General features: G+C 41.0%; 3 pseudogenes; 2 read left to right on the top strand and 1 right to left on the bottom strand.

Moving 5' to 3' along the window:
- LOC106504192 lies at window positions 5160–6024 on the top strand (annotated as a pseudogene).
- On the top strand, window positions 10071–17784 carry LOC102157598 (annotated as a pseudogene).
- LOC106509253 lies at window positions 17848–18862 on the bottom strand (annotated as a pseudogene).

Below are 19834 nucleotides of genomic sequence, written 5' to 3'. Positions count from 1 at the left end.
CATGGCCTGGCTGAGCTTGTTCTAGCTTTTCTAGGCTGCAGGCCTTTTCCTGGTCGCTGGCAGTGTTGGGTGCTCCTCCACAGGGTTGTAGCCCCTCCAGAGGACAAGCAGGCAAAGGTAGGGAAAGCCCCTGTGGTGGTAGGCTTCTGGAAAATGTTGAGGCCTGCCCCTCAGGATAGCAGGCAGCCCAGGATCCACCAAGTGCATGAGGGGTAGGGGGAGGGGGATGCACTGGGAAGCACAGCTTTCTGATAGCTGGTAGGCCAGTGACTTTGCTGTGGCATGGGGAATATTCTATGGTGGCCCACCCCTTCTTCTCTCCCCTCCCCAACACTAGTGCCTTTTCTCTCCTGCAGATCCAGTTCTTTTCCTGGATTCCTCTGATGTGGCTTTCCACTTCCCAGCCCTTAGCCTATTGCTCCCCCCCATATTGCTCTGCTTTCTAGTCTTCCAGGCAGTCTCTGCCCCATCAAACCTGACAGACCAGTTCCTAGACCCCCCATGCAGTCTCTGCTCTGCCCACCCCAGCCTATTCCGGGGGACTAACCTCCAGAGCCGAGGTTTCAGTGCACAGCCCCCAACCAAGCATCTCAATTTTTGGTGACTGTGCCAGTAGTTCAGATGATCTCTTCAGTTCTCACTCTGCTTTTCAGAACTCTGACTTACAGCTGCAATCTTCTCTGCATCTGGAGATTCCTCCAATTCAGTTGATCTTTCCACTGAGTAGGTTACTTTCCAGGGTTTGGGATCCCTTTCTCCTCCACAGTTCCCTTTCGGGAGCTCCTGTCCAGCTTGGATTTCCCTTCTCTCACTCTCCTCTTTTCTCTTGTTTTACCCAGTTATGTCATGAGATTCTTGCCATTATTGGAGCTTAGGTTCTTCTGCCAGCAATTGATTGCTGTTCTTTGTGAGTCATTTAACCTGTAGATGTGTTTGTGTGTGCGTGTGTGTGTTTGTGGGAGAGGGTGAGCATGTCCCCCTACTCTTCCACCATCTTGCCTCCTCTCTTCATCTGTGTTCTTGAAAAAGAATCTTGTAACACTGGGTAATTTGTGAAATAGCTCCATGCATGATTTTCATCATTCTGCAGCACTTGTCACCATCCACATGCCATTCCTTTCGCATAAATAATATTTAATGCACCCCCCTCACTCTTGGATTTGTTTTCCAAGACAGGGATTTTTCTTGATATTATAAACTGTTATGAAGGATTTCTCTTGATATTATGAACTGTTATGAGGGATTTCTCTTGATATTATGAACAGTTATGGCTCTAGAGAATATATCAGTATTACATTTGTGGGGACCATAATGATTATTTAAGGGAAGGAATGAATGAATGAGCTAATTAATTCATTCAGAAATTAAAAATCACAATTACCTATTGTGAGCCATAGCTGAGCTCTAGTGATACAAAGACATGACAATAAACCTTAACATTTAGTAAGATTTCATTAGGTGCTCATTTAACCATCCTTCAAATTCAAATGAAGAGAACAAATATTATTTCCACTTTGAATAAATTGAGTCTCAGTGGTCTTTGATAAATTGCTCAAGTATCCTCTCTTAGTAGGAGAAGAAAACAGTCTTTTTTTCCAGAGTTTTATATTCAATTCCCCTTCTCCTGAACAAGGCATAGACACTGCCCTAAAAAACCTTCCAATGGAGTATGAAGATGGGCACATTTTAAGGGGATTTGTTCTAATGAAAGCCTGTGTCAGTGTTGGGGAAGCTTCAAAGCCTGTAGAAGACCTTCCACTGCATATGACATACACTACACTTGGGAGAAGCTCTACTCATGAAACAAAGGACAGGTGGAACAGGGCAATCCTCCTTCTCATCAGAGACCTAATGAGAAGCCCAAGGTACCACTCATATCAGGGACAGTTTCTACTCTGAAAACATGTGCAGCTCAGCCCCTCTGGACCCTAATCATCCTCCTTCCCAAGGGGGCAGGATGAAGATCAGCAATTGCCCCAGTGGACTGCTTCTCTAGTCGGGGCTCATGCTGGATTCCCCCCCTGGGTCTGTTTTGAATGTAGAAAAAGAGGTATCCTTGTTCATCATTTTGAAGGTGGAGAACCAACAGGAGAGACTGTAAGGTCTTCAGGCCACTGATATTTGCTCATTTTCTTTGGATCCTGGGTCTTCTGGAGAGAAAGTGAAGATTCAGGTGCCAGAATGAAATAGAGGGTATTTGAACCCAGAGTCCATGTACAGCTCAGAAGGAACCCAGAAACACTGATAGTCATTCAGGGCTGAGATGATAGTTAAGTTCCTCAGGGCCAAAAGTTAATGAGGAATGTAGCCCAGACCCAGTTCTTCTGAGTCCAAGACCAAGGACTCAGTCTATTTCATCTACCATTTCCTGGAAAAGGTTTCTGGAAAAGCTTTGTGTTTACTGGTTCATGTGTGTTTTCATGTATCAATCTCTATTCAAAGTCTGAGTTCATATATCAAATATGTGATTTTAGGTGTTTCTGGTGGTTTTTTTTTGAGATTATACAAAGTTGTTTGTTCATAGCTATGTGGATTATTTTGTGTGTGCACAATCTTTTGCATTATTTAAGAATATTTTTTGTGAGTGTTTGGGTAACTGAGCCACGAGCCATTGTTACTGTCCTTTAGATCACGGTGCTAATAAATTACAAATCAGTAATTTAAATGTGCACATTAGTGTGCGTTTCATATTCAAGTTTTAGGGTCTTCTGTTTTAATGTATATGAGGCAAAATAATCCTTTACCTATTGTTCAGCAGTGGCTGTAACACTCCATTGGTGGGCAGGTTCACATGCATTTCCACCCCTGGGTAGATGTCATATACTAACGGATATGAGCTCAGTGTCTGCACTGTCTCAGACTGGGGCCCAATCCTCAGTCTGGTCCTTAAAAGTTTTTGTGATCTTAGGAAGTGACTTCAATTTTCTGAGGGTCACAAATCTTCACAGGTGCAAAAGAAGTAACTCTTCCTACATCTCAGTGTTATTTTGAGGGTTAAGTGAGGAAAGCATACATTTTTTTTTTTCAGCATAAAGGCTGACACATAATTGGTGCTCAGTATGAAGGAGGTATTTTTATTATCTTCCTCTAAACTCCATATTTCTGTCATGGAGGTTCCTCTTTCACTCTTGTCTGGGGCAGGAAATATAGAGGTCTGTGAAAACAGGTCCATCTAAATGTTCCTTCTCAAACTTCAAAGTCACAGTCTGACCTACTTTTCAGGGCTCACAGCCTAGCTGCCTCCTTCACAAGGTCCTACCTGAATCAAGGTTAAATATTGCTTCTGCTTGTCTTGTTCTTTTTTGATTTCTCTTTGAGGGCCAACAAAATGTATGTCACTGAGTAAACATGCTTCTATAAATGGTCGTCATTGTCCTTCTTGAATGACATGAACTGAAATAACCAGTGACCAAGCAACTCCATCTTATTACTGAGTCCAAACTTGTATTTATGGCTGCATGCCAGGCCATTAAGTTGAGAAGCAATTTCTTCCAGCAAGAAATAGTGAATTTATTTGGAAAGCCAGCAGCTGGAGAAGAGTGGTATCATAAAAAAAAATCTTCCCTGAGTTAGAAATCAGGCTTCTCTTATACTAAAGTGGGCAAGGTTATGTTTGGTTGCTGAAAACTTCTTGGTGTTGGAATGTTTTCTTCTTGCAGCTGTCCACATAGGTCAGATCACAGTGCTCCTGAAAACCTCCAAAGAGACAAATGTTATTTTTTGTTCTGTAACTTATTATCTCCATATGAATGGGAAGTGTTATACCTTTAAAGATCAGAGGCTTGTGAATGGGCTCTTCTGTATACTTCAGGCTAGAGGCATCATTCCCACCTGTAGCAAACATAATGGAATACAAAGGTTAAAGTAAAAGAAACAGGTCCAATACAAAGTTAACTTTGTTATTCTATTTCAGTCTCAGAGATGAACTTGCTATCCCTCCCCTATACTTGAGTGAGAATGCCTATCATGAGTCTTTCTTCAGAGCTATGTGGTTTGTAATCCATACTTCTAACCTAACTTCTAAAGAAATATTAACCTGGAATTGACCATCAAAAAGCCAAGTCACCTGAGGTTAGCTACATTTTCCACATTTATTAAATGTAGACATAAGATTTGCCTTGTGTACCAAAGAGTCATAACATGTAATTATTGCTTTGAGAGATTAAAACATGTGAAAATCCTTTGTACGATATATAATAGGAGTTGTAAACGTTCCTTAGAGAGAGTTGGAATATTTTGGAGAAAGGTAGCTGACATAATATAGCTTCTCTGAACATTTTAACTACTGAGTATGTAATTTCCATACTGAGTAGTTAAGAGCATGGATCGTGGTCAGACAGAACTGTGTTGTGATTCCACCTGTTGCACTTAATTGTGTGTATCATTGCACATTTAAATAATGTATGCTTTTGTTTTCTTCTGGTTAAAATGTGTGTAATAATATTTATTAGGTTTACTGGGAAGATTTAACTTGAACAAGCATGTAAAACACTTGGAACACTGCCTGGAACTCTTGACATTGGTTTGTAAGCCTGGATTGGACATTTTTGATAACAGGGGATTTTAAGTGACTCAAAACAGATAGGATGCAGCAAACTATAATAAAATCCCATGACATAGCTTTAGTAATTGTCTTCAAATGTAATGAGTTTAATGTTCTTTTTAAGAGGAAATGAATGATTAGGACATCTTCCCTTATACCTTTTTCCTATTTTCATCTTAGCATATTACAGAGTTTTGAACCTGGCTTAATGTAAAGATGTAAACATGAACACAAAGACTTCTCAGTTCTTGTTGACTCCTACGTACTCACTATGGGAGAGAGCAGTGGTTCAGTAGTTCTTTATTAAACAAAAAAATAAATCTCCATGGTTTCATTGGGAAAAGATTTGGCTATTGTGAGGGTCTGATATATTATTGATGCTAGAATTTGAAGGACTGATTCATTCACCAAAATTAAGAGAATTATAGGGAAAGGTAAAAAAATTAAGTCTTTTCATAGTACAAAGGACATGACTATAATATTATGGCATGTTCATTGACATTTCCCACTTTCACCTTTTCCCAGCAGAGGCAAGAACAGCATAAGGAGGGAGAACCAGAGCAGCATGTCTGAGTTCCTCCTCCTGGGGCTCCCCATTGGGCCAGAGCAGTAGGGCATGTTCTTTGCCCTGTTCATGGACATGTACCTGACCACAGTTCTGGGGAACCTGCTCATCATGCTGCTCATCAGGCTGCACTCTCACCTCCACACCCCCATGCACTTCTTCCTCAGCCACCTAGCCTTCATGGACATCTCATTTTCAACTGTCACTGTTCTGAAGATGCTAATGGACATGTACACTGTGTACAAATCCATCCCCTATACTGGGTGCATAGCATAGATGTATTTTTTCATGTTTTTACTGATCTAGACAATTTCCTTCTCACCTCAATAACATATGATCAGTACATGGTCATATGTCACCATCTCCACCATACCACTATCATGAGAGAGGGACTATGTACCTTACTTGTAACTGTATCTTGGATTCTGTCCTGTGCCAATGTCCTTTGTCACACTCTCCTCCTAGCCCAGCTGTCTTTTGTGCTGACAACACCATTCCCCATTTCTTCTGTGACTTTGGTGCCCTGCTCAAGCTCTTCTGCTCAGACACAACCCTCAATGAGCTGGTCATTTTCACAGTAGGACTGGCAGTCATCACCCTCCCACTAACATGCTTCTTGGTCTCTTATGGCCACATCAGGGCCACCATCCTCAAGGTTTCACCCACCATGGGGATCTACAAAACCTTGTTCACATGTGGCTCCCACCTCTCTGTGGTTTCCCTCTATGATGGAACAATTATTGCACTGTATTTTGTCCCTTCATCAAACACCTCCAGTAACAAATACATAGTTGCCTCTGTGATGTACAGAGTGTTCACCCCTTTGCTGAACCCCTTAATTTACAGACTGAGGAACAGGGACATGAAGAGGGCCCTGGAGATACTCTTCAAAAAGGCAGAAATTTTGTCTCAATGACATTTTCTCATGTTTACAACAGACACACCTAGTCACATAACCCCATCTCCTACAAGTCTAATCTTGTGCCCAGCCTGGAATGAATACTTAGTAAATATTTGGTAACTTGAATTGCAGTATATATTTAATTTGTTACAGTTATTTGTCTTTTCCTATCAACTCCTTAGTATAAATTGTGGATTCTGAATTGACATTATTGATTTTTGCTCTTTTCTACAACACCGGGTAATTACATACCTGATAGTACTTATGTCTCTCTTCATATATCACAGGAAATTATTAGTTTGTTATTAAACCTCTTTATTGAGGTAAATTGTTCTATAAATGTAGTATGCATTTAAAGTGTTCAGATTAGGATTTCCCATTGTAGTGCAGCAGAAATGAATCCAACTAGGGACCATGAGGTTGCGGGTTCAATCTCTGCCCTTGATCAGTGGTTAAGGAGCTGGCATTGCAGTGAACTCTGTTGTAGGTCACAGATGTGGCTTGGATCTGGTGTTGCTGTGACTGTGGTGTAGGCTGGTGGCTATAGCTCTGATTCAACCCCTAGCCTGGGAACCTCCATATGCCGCAAGTGTGGCCCTAAAAAAGACAAAAGACAAAAAAAGTGTTCAGATTAGTATTTTGGCATGTATACATTGTGAAATAGCCTCCAGAATCAGGTTAATTAATATATTCATCATCTCCACTTAGTGACCATTTTAATTTATTCATATGTGGTGTGAGAGAACATAAACCACATGCATATTCTTATTCCACATACATCTGCTGCTTGTGTGCTATACGTAAGACTGTGTACTGCTTGTGATTCAAATATGAATCACTTGTGTCAAAAACGCCTCTGGTCTAGGATGCTTGACAGTTCTGTGTGTGTAACTGTGTTGCACATGTGTATTTTGTTTCTGAGTTTTGCACAGATTTGTGTGAAGCTGACTCACATCCTGACTATATTTATATAGTGAGATTATAAGCCAGAGAAATCTATATATCTCCAATTTGCAAGTATGTGTCTGTGATAATGAGTGAGTTCTTTTGTGTAAAAAAAACCCCATACCTTGACTACCTTCATTCTGAATATATAAGCATCTGTGTATGTGTGTTTATGTGTGACATTCTCACATTTTTTACTCTCCACCTGCCTGAGACCAGAAACTACACAGGCAGCTCCGTAGGAAACAAATCTTGCAGAGATATTGTCATCCATTTTTCTGTGTTCAGACTCCTCCAGCAGGAACACTGGGAGCCCAATGTTTTGACACTCTGCTTCAATTTTGGTCAATGCATTTAGAAATGACAGGCTTATTTCTAGAATCATGTCCTTCAACACCCATATTTTTATCATTTCCCCACTTAATAGCTTGGTGGCCTTGGATTTGTCCATGGTTATTTTCAGCATCCAGTGCTCTCAAAATGTGATCATGCTATTTGCTGACAGATCATTTCTGTAAGGTGCTTAGGAACCTAAGCATATCATAATCACTTAGCAAATTGTAGCCTTGTGGAGACCCAAACCCCTGACTCTCCATGTCCTGATTGTGCAGGGGACAGTATTTGGTATGAATACAGGAAAATCAAGCCCATCCATAGTCTCTCTCTCTCAATGCCCACCCCCTAGGTCACACACTGTCTCCTCTTCACTCCTGAGCAATTTCCCAGCCACCTCTTTGCACACAGTGCTGATTGAATCAAAGTACCACATCCATATTTTTCCCTTCTGTTCACATTTCAGCTCCTGGTATCTTTAGGATCTCTGGTTCTCCTGCAGGAAACCTGTGAGATCCTGGGCTATGTCTGACCTAGAGCTTTCAGTGAGAAGCCAACACTTGGCAGGAGGGTCAAGTGCTTGGTTTCTCCTTGTGCCCCATGAATTGAGTCAGTTTATAACCCTGAGCAACTCCCTAGTCAGGAGGAAACATCTACTGACAAACTCTTACACAGTGTTAATGTCAGTTTCCTCTCCCAGGCATATTTTAACATTCACATTTTCACTTTTAGCATTTCACCTTAGCCTCTCTACCCCCCATAAAAAGAAATGGGTGGATTTTCTGTAGTGAAAAATGATCAGAAAATCCATGTTTGAGAACAGGTTCCACCATGCAATAACTATGTGAGATTGTTTAAGTGATTTTACTACTACTCCTGTTGGTAAAACACAGGAAAAAAAACACTGTTATCTGCTTCCCAGCCAGAAATAAAAGGCGTTGGATTGAATGATATTGAAGGCATAAAAAGCCTTTAGCAAATTGGCAAACTGAACATCTGTGGGATTATGAGTGCAGACAGTTATCTGAGCCAGAGGACTTCTTCTAATCCAGAAATATTTCTTATTAAGATCTCACCCATTTGTCTAACTAAAGAGAAGGAGGAACAGTAGAGTCATGGAAGCAAAGATTCCAGTATATATTTAAAAGCTCAGGAGAGAAATGTGACTAGATCTGTTACTAATTCTATGATAATGCTCAGTTCCTACTCCTTCTAAGTATGCTGATAGTGAAGTTTTATATTTTTTCAATTTTTAATTTTTTTTAAGTCTGTGCCTGTGTCATATAGCAGTTGCCACACTAGGGGTCGAATCAGAGCTGCATCTGCTGGCCTACACCACAGCCACAGCAATGCCAGATCTGAGCCCTTTCTGCAAACTACACTGCAGCTCATGGTATCACTGTATCCTTAGGCAGCTGAGTGAGGCCAGTGTTTGAACCAGTATCCTCATGGATACCTGTCATGTTCTTAACCAGCTGGGCTGCAATGGGAACTCCCAAAAGTGAAGTTTTAACACAATCCCTCCTAGGACTCTTGAAATGTTCAGTGAGGCAATCATGGAAAGATGTATTTGTCTTCCATTGTATTCATTAACTTTCAGTTACTGTCAGTGTAAAGATTAATATTAGGAAATAGTGCTGGTCAACCCAGTAACTGACTTCTAAGAGATACCCCAATCCTTCAGTATCTCTCAGTTCTCAGACCCAATCTCAGATCTCAGGTGTCTTCCTAACAATGCATATTGAGATCTGAGCCAACCTAGAGGATCAGATGTAGATGGAAATGAATAGAGGTACATGCACTGAATTGAGGTTTATTTTTTGGCAAGAAGATAAACATGCATTAAGACAAGTTCGAGTGGGGAACTTACCCCAGTGATAGGATAAGAGCTCAGAAACTCACCTTTAGAGTGTGAGAACTCAGATAAGTTAACATAAATTTTAGGTCTGCTTCTTGGTACTTTATGGGGACCACATCATAATACTGTTTATTAAATGCCTGAACTTGATATTTTTGGGGGAGTATAAAATACTCTAATAAAAACAATGTATGCAATTTTTGGTGTTTATTTTATAGCGGAAAGTGTTCTTAGATATTAATGCCTGAAGAATTAGAATCCTTTCTCTTAACTCTATGAAGGTGAGATACTGGCATAGTCACATAATAGAGGCACAACCTGAAGCCAAGAGAGATTTAGAAATCCAAGTTCTACAGTGAGAAAGTGGTGGGACCAGATTGTAACACAGGGAATATGGCTTCAAGTTCCCAACTTAGTTACTCCATGGTCAGGTGTGACCTTGAGGGATAGTCTCCAGAGGGAAGAGGTCCTGTATGCTGTATTTATTGTTCTAAGTCCAATTCATAGCTTAGCGTCAGAAACATGGTTGATAAAAAGGAAACAAATGAATTGTCTGGTTTTCATTGAAAGGTATAGTGGTGAAAGTTTAGGGTTTGTCACTTGCTTTGGCAATACTAGGTGATAAAAGAAATGCAGACAGTTTTTTTTTTTAATCCATAAGAAGGTGAGGGACCTAGCCTTGTAGCCATAATTGGAACTTCAATGTCTCTGATATTTCCCACTCTCCTCCTTCCCCATCAGTCAGGGGAGGAGCATGAGGAGGGAGAACCAGAGCTGTATGTCCAAGTTCCTCCTCCTGAGGCTTCCCAACTGGCCAGAGCAGCAGGGCATGTTCTTTGCCCTGTTCCTTGGCATGTACCTGACCATGGTGCTGGGGAACCTGCCCATCATCCTGCTCATCAGGCTGGACCCTCACCTCCACACCCCCATGTACTTCTTCCTCAGCCACTTGGCCCTCACGGACATCTCCTTTTCATCTGTCACTGTCCCTAAGATGCTGATGAATATGCAGAATCAGGATCAATCCATTCCCTTTGCAGGGTATATAATACAGATGTATTTTTTCATATATTTTTCTAGCATTGATAACCTTCTTCTTTCAGTGATGGCCTATGACAGGTATGTGGCTATTTGTTACCCTGTACACTATGCCATCATCATGAGGGAATAACTGTGTTTATTTCTGTTGGCTGGATCCTGGCTCCTCTACTGTGCCAGTGCCCTGACCCACACACTCCTCCTGGCTCAAATGTCTTTCTATGCTGACAACATCATACCCCACTTTTTCTGTGAGCTTGCTGCTGTGCTTAAGCTCTCCTGCTCAGACACCTCTCTCAATGAGCTCATCATATTCACTCTAGGGTCTGTGGGTCTCATTTTTCCATTGATAGGCATCCTTGTCTCTTATGCTCACATTGGGCTCTCCATCCAGAGGGTCCCCTCTACTAAAGGGATCTGCAAAGCCTTGTCCACCTGTGGCTCCCACCTCTCTGTGGTGTCTCTATTCTATGGAACAATGATGGCCCTGTACTTTTCCTCCTCATCAGGCCAGTCCCATAACAAAGACATCATTGCTTCTGTGATGCACACAGCAGTCACCCCCATGCTGAACACTTTCATCTACAGCCTGAGAAACAGAGACATGACATTGGCTCTGGGGGTACTTTTCAGAAACCATAACTGTTTCACTAAGTTAGAATCACCTAACCATGTACTTATATACTCACTTACCTTGTCAGAGATGCCTTAACAAGTGTGTTGGTCACTAATGTCTCTAGGGCTTTCCTAATTGTCCTTTAAGTGGTCATTGTTATTGGATTAATCTCTTTCACTTTAGTCATATCTCTTGTCCTTTATTATTAATTTTTTTTATTTTCCCACTGTACAGCAAGGGGGTCAGGTTATCTTACATGTATGCATTGCAATTACAGTTTTTCCCCCACTCTTTCTTCTGTTGCAACATGAGTATCTAAACATAGTTCTCAATGCTACTCAGCAGGATCTCCTTGTAAATCTATTCTAGGTTGTGTCTGATAAGCCCAAGCTCCCGATCCCTCCCACTCCCTCCCCCTCCCATCAGGCAACCACAAGTCTCTTCTCCAAGTCCATGATTTTCTTTTCTGAGGAGATGTTCATTTGTGCTGGATATTAGATTCCAGTTATAAGTGATATCATATGGTATTTGCCTTTGTCTTTCTGGCTCATTTCACTCAGGATGAGATTCTCTAGTCCATCCACATTGCTGCAAATGGCATGATGCCAATCTTTTTTATGGCTGAGTAGTATTCCATTGTGTATATATACCACCTCTTCCTAATCCAATCCTCTGTCGATGGACATTTGGGTTGTTTCCATGTCCTGGCTATTGTGAATAGTGCTGCAATGAACATGCGGGTGCATGTGTCTCTTTTAAGTAGAGTTTTGTCCGGATAGATGCCCAAGAGTGGGATTGCAGGGTCATACGGAAGTTCTATGTATAGATTTCTAAGGTATCTCCAAACTGTTCTCCATAGTGGCTGTACCAGGTTCCATTCCCACCAACAGTGCAGGAGGGTTCCCTTTTCTCCAGAGCCCCTCCAGCACTTGTTATTTGTGGATTTATTAATGATGTATTATATACAGTATATTTTTCAGGTTGTTTTCCCATATATGTTATTACAAAATATTTAGTATAGTTCCATGTGCTATACATTTGGTTCTGGTTCATTATCTATTTTATATATTGTAGTATGCATATGTTATCCACAAACTCCTAATTTGTCCCTCCCCCCTTTCTCCTTTGGGAACCCTTTTCTATATCTCAGGATCTATTTTCATTTTGTGTGTAAATTCATTTGTGTCATTTTTTTATATACCACATATAAGCAATATCTTATGATATATGATATTCTCTGGTTTACTTCATTTAGTATGATAATCTCTAATCTCATCCATATGGTCTCAAATGGCATTATTTTCTTCTTTATATGGCCAAGTAATATTCTATTATATTATGTACCACAGCTTCTTTATCATTCATGTGTTGATGGACATTGAGATCCCTTCTATGTCTTGGCTTCCAAAGGTACAACCATTCAGTTAAGAATCCTGTAACACTGGGTATTTTATGAAATATCTCCTTGCATGATTTTCATCATTCAGCAGCACTTGTCACCATTTACATGCCATTCATTTTGCATAAATAATATTTTATGCACCCCCCACTTGCTTGTGTTTTCTAAGAGAGAGATTTATATTTGTATTATTAACTGTTATGTCTCTAGATAATACATCACTATTACATTTGTGGGAAACTTAATCTTAATGGTTGTTTAAGTGAATAAGTGAATGAATGAGCTGATGAATTCATTCAACAGTTACCAATCACATTCACCTGTTGTGAGCCATAGATGTTCACTATTGATACACAGACATTGACAATAAACCATAACATTTAGTAAGCTTTCATTAGGTACTCATTTAACTACCCTTCAAATTCAAATGAAGGGAAAAATTATTATTTCCACTTTGAAGAAATTGAGTCTCAGTGGCCTTTGGTAATTGTCCAAATATGCTCTTTTAGTAGGCAAGAACACAGAGTCTTTTTTCCAGAGTTTTATATTCCATCCCCCTTCTCCTGAACAAGGCATAGACTGTGCCATAAAAATCCTTCCATTGGAGTTCAGAGACATGCACATTTTAATGAAAGCCTGTGTCTGGGTTGGGGAACTTTCAGAAGCTCTTCCAATGCCTATGACATAGACTACCTTTGGGGGAAGGTGTGCTCATGAAACAGAGGACACAGGGAATGTGGGAATTCCCACGTCTCATTAGAGACTTGACCAGAAGCCCAAGGTGCTATTGATAGCAGGGACACTATCTCCTGTGAAACCAGGTGCAACTTAGCCTAATCATTCTTCTGGCCAAGGGAGCAGGAGGAATTTGGACAATTGCCCCAGTGGACTCCTTCTCTAGTTGTGGCTGGTGCTGAATTCACTGCAGGGTCTCCTTTGGATGGAGAAAATGAGATCTTGCATGTTTTTTGAAGCTAGAGAACTGACAGGAGAGACTGTAAGGTCCTAAGGCCACCAAGGTTTGCTCTTTTTCATTGGATCCTGGGTATTCTGGACAGAAAGTGAGGATTCATGTAACAGAATGAAGCAGAAGGTATTTGAACCCAGAGCCCAGGTACAGCTCAGGAGGAGCCAAGAAACCTATATAGTTCATGCAGGGCTGAGAGAATAGTTAGGTTCCTCAGGGCTAACAGTTAACAAGGAGCATAGCTCAGACTCAATTCTTTTGAGTCTGAACCAAGGAGTCAATCAATTTCATGTACCATTTCCTGGAAAAGTTTTCTGGAAAACCTTTGTGTTTACTGGTTAATGTGTGTTGGAAGGAACAGTCTCTACTCTGAGTCGGAGTTCATACATCTGATATGTGATTTTTTAAGTGTTGCTGGTGGTTTTATGTTTGTTGAGGTTATACAAGAGTTGTTTGTTCATAGTTATTTGGATTTTTTGTGTGTGTCATCTTGTGTGTTATTTAGAAATTTATTTTTGTGTATTTTTGGGTAACTGAGCCATGAGCCATGGTTACTGTAATGGAGATACATGTGGTGAAAAATTACAAATTGGTCATTTAAGTGTGCATATTAGTGTGTGTTTCAAGTTTAGAGGCTTCTGTTTTAATGCCTATGAGCCCAAATAATCCTTTCATTATCTTTCAACAGTTGCTCTATCATGGCATTAGTGGGTAAGTTCACTTGCATTTCTACCCCTGTAGAGCTGCCAGGTACTAATGGATATGAGCTCAGTGTATGCAGTGTGTCAGACTAGGTCCCAATCCTCAGGCTGGTCCTTAAGATTTTTTGAGATTTTAGGAAGTGACTTCAAATATCTAAGGGTCACAAATCCTCAGAGGTGCAGAAGAAGTAACTCTTCCTATGTGTCAGTGTTATTTTGAGGGTTAAGTGAGGAAAGAATACAAATTATTCAGCATGAAGCCTGACACATAATTGGTGCTCAGTATAAAGGAGGTATTTTTATTATCTTGCTCCAGACTCAATGTTACCATCATGGAGGTTCCTCTTTCACTCTTATCTGGGGCAGGGCATGTAGAGGTCTGAGAAAACAGGTCCATCCAAGGGTTCCTTCTCAATCTTCAAGTTACAGTCTGACCTATTTTCCAGGGCTCATGGCCCAGCTGCCTCCTTCACAATGTTCTATCTGAATCAAGGTTACTTCTTGCTTACAGTCATCTTGTTCTCTTCTGTTTCTCTATGAGGACCAACACAGTGTATGTCAGGAGTAGCCTTGCCTCTATAAGTGGTCATCTTTGTCCTCCCTGGTGGCCATGAACTGAAATAACCAGTGACCCAAGCAAGATCCTGGTCCTGTTACTCTGCCCAAACTTGTAGTTCATGCTTAATGACAGGCCAGTAAACTGAAAAAAAACATTTCTTCAGACAAGGAAGAGTGAATGTATTTGGAAAGCCAGCAGATGGAGAAGATGGTTCCCAAGGTACCATCTACCCTGAATTAGAATTCAGGCCTCTCTTCTCTTAAAGGGGATAAGTGTAAAGTGGTTTCTTCAAACTTCTTGGTGTTGGAATATTTTCTTCTTACAGTTGTCTACACAGGTCAGGTCACAATGCTCCTATCAATTTTCAAAGAGGCAAATGTTATTCTTAGTTATGCAGCTTTGTATGTCCCTATGAATGTGAAAGTGCTACACCATTAAAGATCAGAGGTTGTGAATGGGCCCTCCTGTATATTTCAGGCTAGAGGCAATAGAATACAAAGGTGAAAGTAAAAGGAACAAATTCAACATGGAGTCAGATTTGTTCCTTTATTTCAGTCTCTGAGTGTACTTGCTGTCCTGCCACTATACTTGAGTGAGAATGACCATCTTGACTTTCTTCAGGACTCTGTGTTTGGTAATCCTTACCTCTAACCTAACTTCTAAAGAAATGCTAGCCTTGGAACCACCAAAAAAATCCAAGTCACCTGAGGTAAGTAATTTATCTCCTAGCTACACTTTCCACCTTTATAAAATGAAGACAAAAGATTCACCTTGTGTACCAAGCAGTCCAAAAATATAATTACTGTTTTGAGAGGTTAAAGCATGTGAAAATCCCTTGTATGATATATAAATAAGAGTTGTAAATTTTTCTTAGAGGGAGTTAGGAACATTTTGGAGAAAGATAGCTGACATAATATAGCTTCTCTGGACATTTTACTGAGGGCGTAATTTCCATAGTGAGTGGTTAAGAGCATTGCTCTTGGTCAGACTTGTGTTGTGATTCCATCTGATGCACTTAACTGTGTCTATCTTTGCACACTTAAATAATACATACTTTTGTTTTCTTCTGTTTAAAATATATGTAAGAATATTTATTATGGCTATTTTGATGATTTAATTTGAAAGTGCTTGTGAAACATTTGGAACAGTGCCTGGAAATGTTGACATTGGCTTGGAAGCCTGGACATTTTTATAACAGGGGATTTTAAGTGACTCAAAACAGGTAGGATGGTGCAAAGTACCATGAAAGCCCATGACACAGCTTTAGTAAGTCTACTCTTATGCAAAGAGTTTCATATACTTTTTAAGAGGATATGAATGAATGATAACTCTTATCTGGTGCCTTTTCACATTTTCATCTTAGAAAATTACAGAGGTTTAAACTTCTCTTGATGTAAAGATATAAATTTGAACACAGAGACCTCTCACTTCTTGTTGCCTCCTCTGCACTCAATATGGGAGACAGCTGTTATACAATAAATATTTATGGCATGAAGAATAAATGGCCATTAGTTTCATTCGGAAAAAACATGGTTAATGTGAAGGTTCGATGTATTATTGAGGCCAGAATTGGAAAGGCTGATACATTCACTAACATTTAAGAAAAACAAAGGGCAATGTAGCCAAAATTAAGATTTTTTTTATAGTACAAAGTACATGCCTAAAATATTATGGTGTGTTCATTGACATTTTCCACTTTTGCCTTTTCCCAGCTGAGGCAAGAACAGCATGAGGAGGGAGGACCAGAAGAGCATGTCTGAGTTCTTCCTCTTGGGGCTCCCATTGGGCCAGAGCAGCAGGGCATGTTTGCCCTGTTCCTGGGCATGTACTAAAACATGGTGCTGGGGAACCTATTCATTATCATGCTCATCAGGCTGGACATTCACCCCCACACCTCCAGGTACTAATTCCTTAGCCACTGGGCCCTCATAGATGTCTCTGATTCCTCTGTTCCTGTTCCAAAGTTACTGATGGACATGTACACTGAGTAAAAAAAAATCCATCCCCATGCCAGGTGCATAGCAAAGAAGTATTTTTTCATATTTTTACTGATCTAGACAATTTCCTTATCACCTCAATGGCCTGTGACAGGTAGTCTATGATTTTCTTTTTTGTGGAAAGATTCATTTGTCCCATATATTAGATTCCAGATATGTGATATCATATAATATTTTTCTTTCTCTTTCTGACTAACTTCACTCAGGATGAGAGTCTCTAGTTCCATCCATGTTGCTGCAAATGTCATTCTTTTGTTCTTTTTTATGGCTGAGAAGTATTTCATTGTGTATATATACCACATATTCCCAATCCAGTCATCTGTCGATGGACATGTGGGTTGTTTCCATGTCTTGGTGATTCTGAATAGTGCTGCAATGAACATGAGGGTGCATGTGTCTTTTTAAGGAAAGTTTTGCCTCGCAGCAGTCAGAGTGGCTATCATTACTATGTCTACAAATAACAAGTGCTGGAGAGGGTGTGGAGAAAAGGGAACCCTCCTGCACTGTTGGTGGGAATGTAAGCTGGTATAACCACTACGGAGAACAGTATGGAGGTACCTTAGAAAATTATACATAGAACTACTATATGACCTATAATTCCCACCCTTGGGCATATATCCTAACCCTGTTCTAACCACAACCACAATTTTGACTCTTCCTTAACTTCTACCAGAGCCCTGAAGTAATCTAACCTTGATCAAATTCTAATCCATTTGTTAGAATTTTAGGAATGAGCTCATGTATGTTTTGGTGCTGCTTAGTATCTGAGAGATGGAATATGTAGCCTAATGGGGACATTGGCCTCACCCAGTTCTGTCCCATTCTTTGGCATAAGAGGGTCTGAGAATGCTCTCTTGGAGTCAAGGTTAGCAGGAGTAGTCTCACTGGTCATGAAGAACCATAAAAGGGCAAAAATCTGGAGGCAATTGAGGCCACAAAACTCTTACCTGGTATATCTGTGAATCAGCCTCTTAGAAGTACAGGTGGGAGCAGTTCCCTTGCAGTTCAGTGTGTTAAGGATCTGGGGTTGTCACTGTAAAGGCACAGGTTGGACTCTGGGCCCAGGAACTTGCATATTCAGCAGAGGTGGCCAAAATAAAAAGAAAAAAGAAAAAAAAAGAAGAAAATTACAAAAGGCAGGTAAACCGAGTATTGCACCTGGAAACAAGTGGGAGCCTGCATTTTATGAACATTGAGGGACCTAAGGCAATTTAACAGGAAATTAATTTTTGTTCTGTTGCTAGGTCTAGAATACTCCAGGTTCCTGCCTCCTGTCTGTAATCTTTGGTTTTTCCCCCTTTTCAGCCCCTCAAACAATTTAAGACATCCAGCCAGAGGAACATCCATCTTTACCCACAGTGAAAGGGGCCAGGGTGGTCATCCTCATTTCTTCAGGGTCAGTCCTAACCAGCCTGCTGGGACCTCTCATCCCTCCACCTGGCATGGACAGCAGCACTGGCTCCTGGCCCTTCTGAGCTCCTCCTTGACTTCGTTGTTGCAGAGGCTGTTATATGAGTGCTTGAGGGCTGGGATGACAAAGGTATAGAACACAGGTGACATCTTGTTGCTGTCCAGGGTGTAGCTGGAGCTGGGATGCATGTACATGAAAATGAGTGTCCCACACAGCATGGCCATGGCCATGAGGTGGGATCCACAGGTAGAAGCTGCTCACCAGAGGCCCTGGACCGAGTGCATGTGCATCACAGCACTGGCAATGAACCCATAGGACACAGCGATAGCCAACACCATGGCTGTCTGGATGAAGCTGCAGATAGCAAAGAGCAGGAGTTCACTGAGACTAGTGTCATTGCAGCAGATGGCCAGCAGTGGAGGGATATTGTAGAAGAAGCTGCTCACCTCCTGGGAGCTGCAGAAGCTCAGGGGGAAGGTGAAAGTTATGTGGACCATGGTAATCACTGCCCTGCCCAGGCCTGATACTCCCAGCAAGGCCAGGAAGAGATTCAGTGACGTGGCCATGGTGTAGACAAGAGGGTTTCTGATGGCCATGTAGTGGCCATGGCTGCCAACAGGCAATACTCAGCATCCCCAGCCCTGCAAATGTAAACATCTGGAGGGCACAGGCTACATAGGGGATGGTGGCAAGGGGCAGCGGCAGGTCCACCATCATCTTGGGGCCGCTGGCTGAGGAATAGCAGGCATCCCGCAGGGAGAGGTTGGCCAGGAAGAAATACATGGGTGTGTAGAGCTGGGCATCCATGCATATAAGTGGCATCATGCCCACATTTCCCAGCAGGCTCACCAGGTAGATGGGCAGGAAGACCAGAAAGAGGGTGACTCACAGGTCCCAGCAATCTGTGATGCCCAGAAAAATGAATTCAGGAGGGGCACCCCTGGTCCAGGTTAAGTTCTCTGGCCTCATCCTGCTGAACAGACACTGAGGAGAGACAAAGCAGTGGGAGGTAAGGGAAAAGTCATGACCATCATGGGGGACAAAATGCTTTGTACTGGTATCAGGAATTGGGTGTTAGTCCTACCTGGTTAAAAAAAAAAAATTGCTGTATGACTTTTAACAAGCCATAGCATTCTTCAAAACTTTGTTTCTAATGCTGAGAAGTCACTGCCATTTAACCTTCAGGAGGAAGGAAATCATGCCTGTCTTAATTTCATATCCACAGAACTGAGAACATAGCCAGGCACATAGTAAGTGATCAATTGTTTTATTGTAATTTAGTGAATTTTGATTTATCATGCTTTACTGATAGAGCATTTTTTTTTTTACAAATTAAAATCTCATGGCACCATTTTTCTTTTTTTATATTTAATTTTAAAAAAGTTTTATTGAAGTATATTTGGTTTCTACTACACAACAAGGTGATTCAGTTATACATATATATACATCCATTCCCTTTCAGTTTCTTTAGTCTTATAGATTATCACAGGATACTGGGTAGAGTTCCCTGTGATGTATTGGTCTCCATTGGTGTGGCACCATTGTTCCAACAGCATTTGCTTACTTTGAGTCTCTGTGTCACATTTTGGTAATTCTCACACTATTTCTTTATTGTTATCTTTGTTATTAATGATTTATGATAAGTGATCTCTGATGAACCACCTTCTCTGGTTCCCGGAAGCCTTAAATGATGGGTAGTATTAGTATTTTATTTTTTAGCAATCAAGTATTTTTTTAATTTATGAATTTATTTATTTATTTATTTACTTGCTTTTTAAGGCCAAATCCTTGGCATATGGAGGTTTCCAGGTTCCAGGCTGAACTGGAGCTACAGCTGCTGGCCTATGCCACAGATCTGAGATCTGAGCTGCATCTGTGACCTATGCTGTAGCTGTGGAAATGCTGGATCCTTAACACAAAGAGCAAGGCCAGTGATCAAACCTGCATCCTCATGGAGTCTATGTTGGGTCCTTAAACTGCTGAGCCACAGGGGAACTCCCA

Source organism: Sus scrofa, chromosome 1 (assembly GCF_000003025.6).
Source record: "Sus scrofa isolate TJ Tabasco breed Duroc chromosome 1, Sscrofa11.1, whole genome shotgun sequence".
Lineage (NCBI taxonomy): Eukaryota > Metazoa > Chordata > Mammalia > Artiodactyla > Suidae > Sus > Sus scrofa.
Note: the sequence above shows the minus strand (reverse complement) of the source record. Positions and strands in the feature narration are given on the sequence as shown.